The sequence below is a fragment of the Coptis chinensis genome, chromosome 5 (genome assembly GCF_015680905.1).
Source record: "Coptis chinensis isolate HL-2020 chromosome 5, ASM1568090v1, whole genome shotgun sequence".
NCBI classification, from domain to species: domain Eukaryota; kingdom Viridiplantae; phylum Streptophyta; class Magnoliopsida; order Ranunculales; family Ranunculaceae; genus Coptis; species Coptis chinensis.
In genome coordinates, this window is record NC_141460.1 from 10,666,303 (window position 1) to 10,676,269 (window position 9,967).

Below are 9,967 nucleotides of genomic sequence, written 5' to 3' on the forward strand. Positions count from 1 at the left end.
CTAGTAGAAAAAAGGTTTTTTGTGACTGTTTTAGAATGTTATTTGTGACTGTTTTGTTCAAAACGGTCACAAATGGCATAAAAGGGTTTTTGGGATTTGTTTTAAAAGTTTTTTGTGATCAAAATCACAAATGTTTTTTTTATAGGAAAAGGTACATGTGTGTGTGGAGTATTATTTGTGACCATTCCCCAAAACAAAGAATATATCCCCCGCACTTTATGTCACAAACTTATACCCAAGTATTTATCGATCCCATGAGCCCACTAAATAAAACTACTTAGAAACACAGCCCACGTTAGGGGCAATGGGCAATGTCGGGCTAGCCGCCCTAAACATTTAAAAGCCCGGCGGGTCGGCCCGACCCTAAAGTCGACATAGGGCGGTCACAAGTCTAAACCTCAAGCCACGACCTCGACCACAGCCCCTTTAAAGGCTTTTAGGGTTAGGGCTTTAGGGGGCCTATATATTTTTTTTTTTTTACTACATCAGCTTTTAAAACTCATTTATATTACAAAAATGTACAATAATCTACAAACTCAAAGTCCAACCAATCTAGTAATAATCCTGTATAAGTCCAAAAATTTAAAATGCACATCCACAATCTAATGAACTGAAGTACATTGAGAGTTCGAAATTTGTTCTTCCTTGTACTCAAACTTCACTAAAATTACATTTAACATTGAAATACATAGACAAATAATTATATTATCATTTTAAAGGAAGAAGTAATAGATATAAAGAAGAAACATAATAGTTTTGGTTAAGAGTCATGGAAGTTGTTAAACTATTTGTAATATCATAAATTATTTCTATAATAGATTCAAACAAATATAATATTACCTTTCTTCTAATTTAAAAGTGATTCAAGCTTTGTATATGAAAATGAAAATATTGGCTTTTGAACTAGTGATGGAGAAAGGTTTGAGATTACAAATGTCATTTTTCTGACAAAAGTTGTTTTTTGGTTTCTATGTTACAAATGTCTGCTCTGTATTTTGCTTTAATGATGTGGAAGGAAACCTTTAGTTTTAGACTTGGCTTGGATGTGAATAAAAATATAATTTATAAGAAATAAGTGAGAAAAGAAATTGAGAATAATAAGTTATGGACTTTGACTTGATGATCAAAGGAATAAAGTCTTATTTTTTATTAGACTAGTGCTCATTGTTCTTCATGGCTGCTAAGCTGACAAGTTTTTGTTATATAAAACAAGTTATTGGAAGTACCCTTGGGTGTAAGTGATAAATCACAAAGGACAATATTATTTTAATTGAAAATATTTAACAAAGACTTGGACAATTATGGTATGTGTATTTATAGTGAAAGTATGAAAACAGGGGCGGTTAGGGCTTGGTTAGGTCGGCCCTATGTTTTAGAATCTTAGCCCTAGCCCATACTAGAAGGCATTAGGTCGGCCGGCCCGGCCTAAACTCTGTGAGGGCTTTAGTTGTGGGCTTTATAGGGCTTAGGGTCGGGTCGGTCGGGTTAGGGTCGTTAGGGCCAAATTCCCACCCCTAGCCCACGCCCAACACTTCCGAAACACTTCAAGCATCGTGAAAAACAAAATGAAAAAACTACTCGCCTTTGTTTGGTGAAAAGTTCAAATATGCTACTCGGTTTTCGAAAGGGAAAAAGCGAAATTTTTAGAGGCGGAACAAATACCTAAATTTTTTAGTCTTGGTTTGATATCTTTTAGAGACAAAAAAATCGGATTGATCTTTGGTTTGTTTTGTTCCGGGGTTATAGTTTTCATCGATCCGGTACTCTTTTTCTCCCTTCCTTCTTTTTGAATCAAGTTGTTTTTTAAAGAGATTTCTTAACTACGAATTTTTATTTATTTTTGCTAGATTTTGATTCGGGTTCTTTGAGAGATTCCTTCACGCCTCCCTTCCTTGCTCAATCTTCCAATTAAAAGGTACTCTTATCCTTTTCATTTATCACCAAAATGGCAGATTTGTTCACTACTAAAAAAGGGTTTTTTATCTTGGTTTAAATTTCGCTTCATCTCTGTTTTTCTCCCTCACGAACCAAAAATCCCCCGCACGAAATAGAAACCCCCTCCATCTCTCTTCAATCGTGAACTGAAAATGAAAAAACTCCCCTTTCCTCTTTAGCCACCATTATTTCTCGTTGAGGCTACACTGCTATAGTCATCGTATCTGTTCCCAAGTAAGCTTTCCTTCACCTTTTTTGTGTTAGTAACTTGTTTCTAGGTTAAGAACTATACAATGGAAAAGTTTCAATTTTTGTGTACATTGAATTTTGTATTTAGCTTGGAAAATGATTGTATTGATCTTCTAAGAAATCCCCTTTTTCTTGCATTAATCTCTTTAAAATAGTCATAAATTCACTGCTTAAAAGTTTTTTTTATGTGTGATTGCAAATGATAAATCATAACCGCCATTTGTTTGCTGAAATTCCTTACAGAAGTGCTTATTATGTATTTGTTTACTTTTGAACAAATTACACTTGATATTTGTTTAAAAAACTTTTCCACATTGTCTTTCCTTATCACTTTTTTGGCTATGTAAATTTCTTGTCACGACTAAAAAGAAAAGAAAGTTATGGGTCTCTAAGATCCCACAATCTGCTTCATTATCTAGTTTCTTTGGACCCTGTATTCTTTGTCTATCTTGTTTGTTCTTGTGTGGGTGGGTAATTGACTAAACTGGTTCTTTGAGGTGGTTCGGTCCTAAAATGGGATTAGTTTTGATGATTATTGAACTAGAAAATCTCTTTTAATTGAATGCTTTGCAAAGTAAACTCGACTCGTTTGCTTGGCCCCATGAATTGGTCAAGAATTTGTTGTTGTTGGGTTCAACTTTGTAGCTGACCCTTCCCCTTGTCAAGAATTGGTTTGATTTGCTTTGTTCTTGACAAGTCGGTGGTATAAGAATTAATCTAACCACTCTTTCAAACCTTTTGTTGGATAGACCTTTCATTCCCATGTGTTCGATTTGAATGGAGAATGGACCAAAGACGCGGTCTTACTCAGCTGCACTTAGTAACAAGAGTCTTGTACATAATAAGAACTTGAATGTTATCAAGCAAAACTCTAGCAAAAGATGAGTATTGTAATTAATTAACACCGTTACACCGAGCCTTAATATAAATATGATCATTCTCTCAAGTACACATAACACATAACATTAGCTACTTCCTAAACATGAGTGTTCTTTGCTATGCAGTCTTCTCATACTTCTATTCTTATCAACGATCATTAGGAGCGAAATCCATTGAAGAAGCTTTATTGTGGCTGCGTTTTTGTTGGTTGTGCCACGCTTTCAATTTTTCTGCCTAGATGCATTAACTTTTAAAAAAATTATTTATTTAGGCCACAAAAAAGTTTTCTTGGGTTTTGGTTTTACATAGGCTTGTACTTATTAAACTTATTAAATCTTCAACTCCCTGGATCACTCCATTGGAGATGCTTTACTATGTGTTGCCTTATTCTAAGTTTTCAAGTTTTATGCCTAGACTTCGTGCACTTTCAAAAGTACATAAATATCAGCTAACCAAAATTTATGTCCTTGATTGTAGTGCCTATCATTGTAATACCACTTCCAACTTGATAGGGAAATAATCCTTTTGTTAATAGTTTTAGTTACGGTAACCAAACTGATAGGGGTTTGTTCAACTTCAAACCGAGGAGGGGTAGCAATAGCTTTAGCAAAGGAGTTCTTGCAATTGAATGTGAATCCTTTAGTTCAATGCGGTCGTGGTGGCAGTGACCAGATTGCACGTGTTCATGAGAAGTGAGAAGTCCTCTATTGACTTTTCTAATGCTTGTGTTTTAATTTGTAAGAAGAACCTAACTCGTTGGATTTTAGAAATATTTGCAAATCAGTGTACTTGAGAAAACCTTATGTCGTTAAGTATTCTAGAACCTCAATGAAATTAAATTAGTATTTTCTATTGCATAGCGTACTTTCTTGTTTATTAACATCCTGATTTTAAATTTCACTTCATTTCTAGTTAGTTTATTGCCTTTGTTATTTTACTTTCATTTTTATTTTTATTTGATTTTTTATAATGCCATTGTTACTTCCAATACATCAACTATATGGATGGTTTTGACAATTGAATTACCGTGTAAACACTACAAATAATTTTACGCTCTTTTATCACTTCATCTATCAATCCTTGCTTGTTGGAAGCCAATTGGAACATAGTAATTATTTGTTGGATGATCCTTATTGCATGGTGACCTTTTAGTTAGCCTTTGTACAAGTCAGTTGAGGTTTATTTTCCAAGATGAAAATCTACTTATCTTGTTTTGGGCTTTGTGATACTCACATGTCCATTTTGAATAGTATTTGGCACAACTAGTCTTGCTACATGTGGTTGGTATGATTCTGTTTGCATCCGGGAAGTACTCCACAGGTATGAATTTGAATGTGTCTAAGTGTTGCAAGGGCATGCACATTTGTAAAGATGGTTCAATGGCATCCATTTGTGGATGTTTTGTTTCGTAGGTAATCGTAACACATTTTAGGTATAATGTAATCGGTAATGGTCCGGCTTCCTTTTATTGTCTTAAGGTTATTGATCCCGATGTCAAGTAACTTTTTATAGGGTCTAATGCATTCTTTGTTTCTTAATCTAAATTTGTGAGGGGCTCCAACTTGTTTGACTAGTTGGACTTCTTTTGTAATTGATGAAAGACGTGTTGGCGGTGCCTTACATGAAATGGCCGGGTTAAAATCCTTTTTGTTGTAAGGCCAAAATAGAGAACTTGTTTTCATATACGCTTCAAGCTTTTGGACAAGACAAGTATGGCTGAAAATAGCTTTCCCTGTTCTAGCATTCAAATACTTGCACATTATTCTTCATATAGGTTTGTATTTTGCTTTTTTTATTATTATTCTGAACTCATGCCTCATACGTGTCTAATTCGATTTTGTTGCCTCCTCGTCACTGCGGATAAATTCACTTGTTCTTTACAAACTTTAGTGGCTATAGTATACCTATAACTCCTATAAGGTTTCCCACTTATGTAAAATGTTAGCATAGGAATGTAATACTTTTCACTTACTGAATAAGTCTTTTGGTCATGGATTACTTCAAAACCAGATCTTTGCCTTTACATGACCTCTCTCTCATCGGTGGGTGTGGCCCGGGGAGGATTCTCCTTCTTACTTTACTTTTGGCAGAAATTTGATGCATGAGCTTTGACTCATAATTGTTGTACTTAAAATTTTCCTCCTTTCATCACCCAAGGATCAACCACCTAGCCAATATTGTAGTCTTGCACCCGATTCCCTTTGGTTTGCATCAGTTACATTGACTTGAAATTTATGATCACCGTAAATTTTCTAAAATAGTCTTGCACCCCTTTGAATGCAACAATCAATTCAAAGTTTGTATTATTTGAAGGACAAGAGTAAGGCTTCGATTTGGCTTTTAGCTTATTGATATTAATTCTTATTGTCACTTGAAAGTCGATAGTTTGGATTAGTTATATATGTTTGTCTTTAATCTTTCTCCTTCATTGGGATTTGTTATACACTTGGGCTGATGCAAACATGAACCTAACTAGAACCGGGCCTATGGTATTGGTTGTCTTTATGTTATAACTAATTTCCCCCTAAGGAACTAATTTACAAAGTCAAGTGTTGATACAAAGTTTCCTGGTTAGTATGTAACCTTGGTATGCTAGGTTTATAAAGTCAAGAAAGATGATGTGGGGACATGACTCCATGCAGTTTTACTTCCCCTGTACTTGTCCCCTAACCCAGAAAGGGAGGGAATGGGGTAATAAATAACTGTAAAAATCTTGGGGGGAAAAATAATCATAAGTTGTCACTAGGTTTAGCCCTTGATGTATTGATGCATTACCTTGGCAGTCTCGGCCTTTTTAGTCTTATAAGCATTTTCTCTGTTGTTGTGTTCTGCGTGTTTATTGCGCAATCGCGCTTCATATATTTTACTTGCTATATTCTACGTAAAGCATTTTTGAATAATATCTATTAGTTCTTAAATTAAGGCAAACTTGCTTATTGGCATTATCTGAGTTGTAGTAGACTTGAAACCTAGAATCACCTAATATGTTCTGTAATACTTGATTGATGCCAGATTTATTATCTGTTGGTATAATGTGATCTAATTTGTGTAGTGATAATTGAGAATCTAAAATTATAGACGCATTGAAGCAACTGTTTGTTTTTGATAATGCATTATGAAATGTACTATCTGAATGAAGTATATTCTTTTGTTTTTGTTTTTTGGTTTTGATTCATTGCTCTAGGTTTTGAAGTTCAACCTTACAAATGCATGCTTATGTTTTTTTACCTCGGCTTACAATGGCAGATCCGCGAAATGTAGGGAGGGTGGATTGCAGACACACTTGCTAGTAACAGAGTACCTGTCACCAGAGTTTGCAAGGTATCATTATTCAATCTACTCTTTAATATTTAATCATTGAAGATAAATCATAATAGGAGAGGATAATAATGACATCTCAGCTATGATAAACTTGGTCACCTGTCCACTGGTACATAAAAGAAATGTTGTCCAAGGTGTGAAAGGGTGTCATTAGCATATAAAGTGAAAGGGTGTCATTAGCATATAGAGACAACACAGTAATCTAAAACTATTTATATGGAGAAAATTATTTTCAACTTGAGATGAGAGTTTCTCTAAGGCCAATGGTAACAGTTGATCTCATCAGAGTTTTCGATGACTCGACTTCCTTTTTCAATTTCATCTTTAGTCCACCTCTTGCTCTTTTGAAACACTCACGAGGCTCCCACCTGGTGTGGGGTGTGGTAAGGCAATGTTACTTATTAAACAAACTAACATATTCTTCTTCACATTGTTTCTTAGGTTATAAGTTAGTAACGTTCGATGGAGGAAAGAGTTAGTAAACACAAACTTGCATTGGTAGCTCGCTTAAGTTTGTTTGTTATGGATTGGTTTCGTAGGTTGATTACTATTTTGGTTAAGTAAATTGGATTATTATTAGATTATGAAACTTGATGTTAAATCAAGTGTTTGAGTTATTTATTATTTTCTTTGTGAATAAATTATGTATTATGAACAAATTCTTGGTATGATTTATGTTGGTAATAAAAATATGATTCTAGTTTTTTGTAAAAGTATATTAAAAGTATGGACTCTTTAGCAACCGTGTTTTATCTTTCATATATTAATGATGTTTCTTATGTTTCAGATAAAAAAATATTAGCAATGAAAAGACTTTCACCGACAAGGATGAAAGTTCGAATGGATTTTGTTATGTTTATTCAAGAATGTATTATGAACTATTCTCAAGATGAAAATGAACCATGAGGTTGAAGGCATATATGTGGGTTATCGAATTTGACAAGATTAGATTATTTTTTTTATTTGGATTTGGATTAGACTGATTATATTTATATGAATTAGATTGGAAATGTGTTATTTATTTCATTACGTTTTACGATTAAGTACAAATATATATTGGTTATCCAATGGGATTGGAATGTTTCAATGAAATTAGCAATATATATGAGTGTTATTTGAAATTTAATGGATCATATCCAGATATGTAGTTTATTCAGGTGTGTAGTTTATTGCAGGTCTCCAAGGGTTTTTATATATATTCACTTTTTTTTTATAATATATATATCACTGTTTTATCTAAACCGTCATGACTAATGGTACTTTTTATGACAGTTAAAAATGATGAATACATAACAGTTTATTTAAAACCTTCACAAATTATATGATTTGTTGTGACGGTTTTTGAGCAGTTGTTACTGTTTTTTATGATTTTATGATCGTTAAAAAGGATGAATGCATAACTGTTTATTTAAAACCGTCACAAATTATATGATTTGTTGTGACGGTTTTTGAGCAGTTGTTACCGTTTTTTATGGTAGAGAGAGGCTAGTATGGAACAAATATTTGTGACGGTTTGGGAAAAAAATAAATGACTCTCACTCCGTTACGGTTTTGGAAAGAAAAAAAAATAGTGACAAAAGACTTTTTGTGACTGTTTTTAACAGTGATATGAAGCCTTTTTTCTTGTAGTGGTATTAATGCTAAAATGAAATATATTGTATGAAGATTTATTATATATGTAATAAATGTTGAGGGCCTTATGAGCGCCGGGCTTAAGGGAGGGCTTGAGTTTCAAAGTCAAGATCCTTACCCTCCCCTAAAAGATTTGAGGGCTGGGCTGGGTCGGCCCATAAATGTGTGAGGCCCTCATTGTTAGGATTTGTTCGGCCCATGGGCCTGGGCGGGGCGGGCAGGCTGAGGGCTTGAGGGCCGTTTTGACACCCCTATTCTATAGTGTGTGTGCATATTTTAGCAAATATATATGTAACACGTGACAGCATCTTCTTAAGGCTCGGATATGGTCTTGGTGTGGGTAGAAAGTACCATAACACACTTCAAGTCTAAATTCTCTCACTTCCTAGGTTCGGAAGTGAGACAAGAAGAGGAGGTTCGTGGGCTTTGGAACTAGTTGGAGTAGTAGGTTAGTATAACCAACGATCCTAACTCCTAATCCGGAACTCAACTACTAGGTTCGAAGCAGGTTCGTGGGCTTTGGAACTAGTTGGAGTAGTAGGTTCGTATAACCAACTCCTAACTATGAACTCCAAATTTGGAACTCAACTACTAGGTTCAGAGCAGGTTCGTGGGCTTTGGAACTAGTTGGAGTAGTAGGTTCGTATAACCAACTCCTAACTATGAACTCCAAATCCATAACTCAACTACTAGGTTCGGAGCAAGTTAATGGGCTTTGGAACTAGTTGGAGTAGTAGGTTCGTATAACCAACTCCTAACTATGAACTCCAAATCAGGAACTCAACTACTAGGTTCAGAGCAGGTTCGTGGGCTTTGGAACTAGTTAGAGTAGTATGTTCGTATAACCAACTCCTAACTATGAACTCCAAATCCGGAACTCAACTACTAGGTTCGGAACAGGTTCATGGGCTTTGGAACTAGTTGGAGTAGTAGGTTCATATAACCAACTCCTAACTATGAACTACAAATCCATAACTCAACTACTAGACTCGAAGCTCTAACTACTACTCCGAACCTAAACATGTTTTTCTGTTGTTTAAGTCAATAAAGGAGACCTATTTGACTTGGGAAACATGGGGCTTCTAGAAGAGTCAAGATGAGACTTAACAAGAGACGGTTTCCTAGTTAAACACTAATTGGGAAACCTTATCTATTCTTATAAATAGAATAGTTAAACTACGCTTTGGGTTTGATTCCTATACACAGAATACGTAGGCATCCATTAAAGAACGTAGTTCAACTCATCATCTTCTACATCTCTTCTTCTTCTTGATCCAATACTTCTCATTGTTCTTTGATCATCAACAAAATATTTGTGTTTCTAGATTAGGAAAAATCATCACACATAATCCGTCACCGTGGGGAACACCATACAGAATTGATTTGATTTCTTGGTTGAATTTTTTTCGGTTCTAGGTTCTCCTACCCACCAATTTTTCTTGGGTTTGTTGTTCTTTAAAAAAAAATAATTCTTATCTTCACTTTGATTCAAAATCATAGTTACTACAAGAGCCAATGTGAATCAAAGTAACGAGGGGAATAACGAGATCAATAACCCACATGTTACTTCTCAAAGACAATCTGAACGTAGAGGAGATCATCGTTTTGGATAGGGTCGTGAAGAAGATGAGCCTAACAATGATACTCCCCAATCTTCCATAACAACCAAGCCATTATGGATGCTGTGATGGCCGAACGTGGTCGACAAGAGGCTCATTTGCATTTTTTACAAGACTACTACCGCATGCAGGAGGGTCGTTCACCCCCAAGAGTGTTGCGTACTGATGGAAACTCGAGTGGGCAGTTCCGGCCACCAAGTCTCGACCATGGTGAGGGTTACGTCCCTACACCTTATATCCCTTACTTCTTTGGGTATCATAGCGACTAACCAGATTCGGATTATAATCCGGAATTAGATTCAACCTGACACTCGAGTTCACACGGAACTGAC